General features: G+C 43.0%; 1 pseudogene across 1 annotated transcript; it reads left to right on the forward strand.

Annotated features, from left to right (window-relative positions):
* The first annotated feature begins 3,198 nt into the window (after positions 1–3,198).
* LOC110596517 lies at positions 3,199–3,842 on the forward strand (annotated as a pseudogene). Its single transcript, XR_002482521.1, has 2 exons — positions 3,199–3,274; positions 3,397–3,842. The product of XR_002482521.1 is annotated as a T-cell receptor beta chain V region PHDS203-like (transcript).
* The last annotated feature ends 1,786 nt before the right edge of the window (positions 3,843–5,628 follow it).

Genomic DNA, 5,628 nt, shown 5'->3' on the forward strand with positions numbered 1-5,628 from the left:
TTATTTATTTATTTATTTATTTTTATTTTTTATTTAAAATTGTGGGGTAAAATTCAGGGCTAGGTATACAAATATTCACCATGCAGGTACCCTTATCGATGAGGTGTGCCCTCCCCTTCCCCAGGCAGCTATCGACTACTGTCAATCCTACCTCCCCACCCCCTCACTCCCCTCCCCACAGTTTCCCGCCACTTTCAATTCTCTTCTTATAGTAATACGGTAGTTGTTCAGGGTCCATTTATGAGTAGGAACATGTGATACTCAGCTCTTTGTTTCTGTGAGAGATCACTCAGTATTATAAATGCTAATTTCATCCAGGTTGCTGCAAAGTTTATGATTTTGTTCTTCTTTATGACTGCATAGTATTCCATTGTGTATATGGATCACATTTTTTTTATACAGTCCTCTTTTGATGAGCAGCATGGTTGGTTTCATGTTCTTGCTATTGTGAACAATGCTGCGATAAACATACGTGTTTAAGTATCTTTTTGATAAAGTGACCAGAGTTCTTCCAGGTATATTCCCAGTAGGGGGATTGCAGGATCATATGGAAGGTCAATTTTTAGAACTTTTAGGAATCGCTACACTGATTTCCACAGAGACCAAACTAGTTTGCACTCCCACCAACAATGTAGAAGTGTTCGCTTTTTGCCACATCCTCTCCAGCATCTGTTATTTTTTTGAGTTATTGATGATGGCCATTCTGACTGGAGTTAGGTGGTATCTCAGTGTAGTTTTAATTTGCATCTCCTTGATGACTAGTGAGGCTGAACATGTTTCCATATATCTGTTGGCTGTTCTTACATCTTCTTTTGAGAAGTGTCTATTAATATCTTTAACCCACTTTGTAAAAAAGTTGTGTATTCATTCTTACATGCTTGTTTTTTTTTTTTAATTTTTATTATAAAGATGTGGGGTACAATTCAAGGTTAGGTATACAAACATTGATCATGCAGGTACCCCTGTTAATGAAGTATACCCCTCTCTGCCCTAGCAGTTTTCCTCAACTGTCAATCCCCCCCACCCCACCAACAGTTTCTCATTACTGCCACTTGCTTTCTTATAGCATTATAATTGTTCAAGGTCCTCTATGAGTGAGAACATATGGAACTCTATTCTTTGTTTCTGTGATAAATCACTGAGTATGATCGACTCCAAATCCATCCAGGTTACTGCAAAGTTCATATATTTGTCATTCTTTATGGCTGCATAATATTCCATTGTGTATACGTACCACATTTTTTTTTATCCAGTCTAACTTTGATGGGCAACATGGTTGGTTCCGTTTTTGCTATTGTGAATAGAGCTGCAACAAACATACGTGCAGGTATCTTCTTTGTAGAATAATTTGAGTTCCTCTGGGTTATTCCCAATAGGGGACATTCTTACATGTTTAAACTTCAGTCACTTTCAAAGTACCCTCCGTTTTAGGCAATACACCTATCAAGATGCTTTTTCCACTGCAGTATTAAACTCATCAATTTTGATGCCTTTTAGTGCTTCTACCATTTTTTTTTCATCCCTTCCACATTGGCAAAATGTTTCCCTTTAATCCAAGAAAGCAAACAAACAAAAAAAAAGTCGCTCAGGGTGAGATGGAGTGAATAGGAAGGGTGGGCATAGGGTAATACCATTTTTGGTCAAAATCTGCTGAACACTCATAAATCACACATCATGAAATGGGCAATGCGTTGAAAGGATCTCCAAAAAGAAAAAACCCACTGAAGCTGGACACAGCCTCTCACAACAACACTAGCTGGCACACTGTTGCCAATGGGTTCCTAGAACACTTACCTAGCAGAGCAAGGCTGTACTATAAGGGATCTCTCCTCCAAAAAATAATTCTGGATCTTTTTGGGTCCCCTTCATACATGTATCAAAACATCACATTGTGCACTGTAAATACATGCATTTTTTAATTCATCCACTATACCTTAATTTTTAAAAAATTAAAAAGAAAAGCTCAAAAGCACTCAAGGAGGAAGACATTCTGGCAACCCTAGGAAAGTCATCTCAATTCAGGAAGAACATAGGTAGGCAAACAAGGAAGCAATATGTGCAGCTGCTGGAGGAGCTCAAAAGAGAAGCTTGACCCACCCCTCCTTCGGGTCCCAAGCAGTTTTTCCTATGATGAAGAGTCAGAGCAGAGAAGATACTGCCTGGCTATAGCACAGTATCCAAGGACAGAAATCTTCCCTGAGCAGCAAAAGCCAAATGTATGCCAACAGCAGACAAGAAGCTGAGTTGGCTGGTACAAATGGAAGGGTTTTTTGTTGTTTTTTTTTGAGTTGGAGTCTCACTCTGTTGCCCAGACTGGTGTCCACTCCCGGCCACCGCAACTGCGACCTGCTGGTATCCGGTGATCCTTCCGCCTCAGCCTTCAAAGTAGCCAGAATTACAGGCATGTGCTACCAAGCCCGGCTGATTTTTTGATTTATTGTAGAGATGAGGTCTCACCTGCCCAGGTGGGTCTCGAACCCGCAGGCTCAGGCAATCCACTCACCTCAGCCTCCCAAAGGCGCAGGATTACAGGCTGAGCCACCGAGCCCGGTTATCTCTTTTGGAAAAGGAGAGAGAAGAGGAAAAGAGGAAAGACACTCCGGATGCCATCCCTGAGGGCAGCAGCTGCTAGCTCTTATAGCCACACACAAGTCTAGTCTGCTAAAGAGCAAAGAAGCCATGTGTCTAGGATTTTGAACTGCATACAGATGAGTAAAATAACTTATGACGTGAATCTGACTGAGATTTCACACCTTAGATACTTTTCAAAGGTAGTGACTAAAAATATATATATCAATGACTAGATAAAGCCAGAAATATACTTGGAATTTTTTTCTGCAGAGTAAAAATGACTTCAAAATTATGAAAATGCAGTTTTGATAAAAGCATAAGCTACATGTTCTCACATTTCCGAGTGATAATCAGATATGTTACACCAATTTGTGCCATAAATATCCAAAATACATAAATACTTGGCAATTTGTACAAAACTATATTAAAAAAGAAAACAGGGATGGCACATGTAGAAAGACAGAGAGATGAAGGAAAATGGCACTGATCACAAATGTTCCCAACCTGTTTTGCCTTTGTATACTTCAGTCCTCTGAGGAAAGGGGAGTGGTTTCTCTCCTGAAAACATCTCTGAAGCCCAAGTGGCTGAAGAGGTGGAGTCATTACAGAAGCAACGAGAGCCCAAGAGCTGGCAGACACCTGCCAGATGCTGCCATGGGCCCTTGGCTCCTTGGCTCTGTGGTCCTTTGCCTCCTGGCAGTAGGTGAGTCCCAAACCACATGGACAACTCTTGGCCTTATCCTAGTAGGCCTCAGCTCAAAGCCTCTCCTTAAGACTTCAGGGCCCCTGGAGCTCTGTCTCTAACTCTGTCTCATGGGTTCACAGGCCCAGTGGAAACCCAAGTGACCCAGGCCCCGAGGCACCTCATCACAAAGACCGGAAAGAAGCTGACAGTGACTTGTTCTCAGAATCTGAACTATGATTTCATGTTCTGGTATTGACAAGACCCAGGGCTGGGCCTAAAGCTGATCTACTATTCAATTCACATCAATATTGTTGATAAGGGAGATTCCCTGAAGGGTACATTGTCTCTCGAAAAGAAAAGAAAAATTTCCCTCTGACCCTGAATTCGACCAGCACCAACCAGACCTCTCTGTATCTCTGTGCCAGCAGTTTATCCCAGCGCCACACAGCCAGCTGCTCTCTGCACAAAAAGGGCAGCTTCAAGAACAAGGAGACTCTTCCCTCAAAGGCCCCACTCCAACCAAGAGGAAAAACTTCCCCAACACCCCATAGCAGCCCTTCCATGCTCCCCAGTTCAGAGACTCTAAGCCAGGCAGCACTGGTGAGTAACACCATGGGCCAGTCCTCCTCTCACCTGCTGTACCAGTGAGCTTTCAAAGTCCAGCAGGACAAGCTGTGTCAGTTCTAGTGCCAGGACAACATCCAGCAATCCTTTCTCCCTGTGCAGCTTAGATCTTTACAACCAATTGAGTGATTGCCCAAACTGAAGATTCCATTTCCAACATAATTGTTCTCAACAAAATTTGTTCCAGTGTCCCAGGTCCTATTCCTGGATGTTTTGTCATTTAGAGAACACCATGCTCTGAGTTGTTTACTAAATCCAACACCTCCGACTTTCTTCACCTCAGTAGATAGTCCTGCCACACACCTAAATGCCCAATCCAGAGAGGCGGGAGTGGTCTTTACTGTCTCCCTGTCCCTCTCCTTCCTCACCTAATTCATCACCCCATGTTCATGTTTCTAAGTATCACATTCCTCACTAATTTTTTGAATTTCACTAAAAATACTATGGTCCAGTAAAGGTCATCTTACCTGGATTCTTCTAGCCACGTTCCAAGTAGTCACCTTACTTGATGACTTGCTACCTGCCCCCACATACAAACACTCTCTCGAGGTTAAAACCCTTTAGTGTCTTGCATTGTCTCAAGTTTATATTAGTTTGCAAGTTTCTCAACCCATTCCACAATGTGGCCTTTGTTTATCTGCTCTTGTCCTAACATAGCTTCTCCTTTCTTTCAGCTACCACAACGCCAGCATTTGCTCTAGAAATATTCCACTTCCCCCAGGTTCTTAAACAGGTCCCATGCTGACTCCTGGGTCTTTATCTACCATGGTCACTTAACCTGGAGTATCTTTCTTCTTTCTGGTATTCACTTGGATACCCAACTAATGATTCCATCATATACCAATTTAGAAGTCGTTTCCTCCAATAATATTTCCTTGAATCCCTGGCTAGGTATTCCTTTGTTATGTGTTCTTATAACAGAGTTCTTACAACAGCCTGAACATAGCTAACACCAACACCGAGACACTACCATGAACTCACCTGCCACGTACCCGAAGCTTCCCTGTTCTGTAGCCCTTTGCCTCCTTGAAATAGTATGGGTCATGGGCATGATGTCCTTGAACTTACATTAAGCTTTTCTACGGTGGCTATACATCAGTATTCTTCCTGTGTGCTCTCTCTTTTTTATTCGCAGTATCCATGGATGCTGTGTCACTGAAATTCCAGTTTATCAGGTTTTAGGGTCAGAAAAAAAGGTAACTCTATGATGCAACCAGAATATGTACTATGACCTATTTATGTTGATCTGGACAAGAGGTGGGAATGAGGCTGCAATTAATCTGTTGCTTATTTGGTGTCCAGAGCACTAACAAATGGTAAGTTTGTGAGAGACATGTGTCTCTCTTGAGATAAGACTGAGTGTTTCTCCCAATTTCTAGTCGTCCAGCCCCTTCACACAGTCTGCCAGCAGTTAACCCACAAGACTGCACAGCCACTTCCACTCTACACAGAAGGGGTTGCCACATGGGAGACATGGTCCAGGCTTCCTGAGCCCGCCCTTGCCAGAGGAAGCCACTGCCCCCACTAAAGCATTCAAAGCTTTTCCCAGCTTCCTGCACTGAGACATTTGGAGCTTTGAGGGTCTTGGTCTGTAGGAGTCAATCCCCCCAGATCATGACAGGGGACAGCACCTGTGGGTGAATTGTCACTGCCCTCTCTCCCTTCCTTCTCATTTGCTGTTAAAGCCCAGGCCCTTTAATAGAGTTGACCTGCATCAATCCTGTTGCCCTCACACCACCTACTAGAGG

This window comes from Carlito syrichta, unplaced genomic scaffold, assembly GCF_000164805.1.
Source record: "Carlito syrichta isolate Samal-C Ts95f unplaced genomic scaffold, Tarsius_syrichta-2.0.1 Scaffold309764, whole genome shotgun sequence".
NCBI classification, from domain to species: domain Eukaryota; kingdom Metazoa; phylum Chordata; class Mammalia; order Primates; family Tarsiidae; genus Carlito; species Carlito syrichta.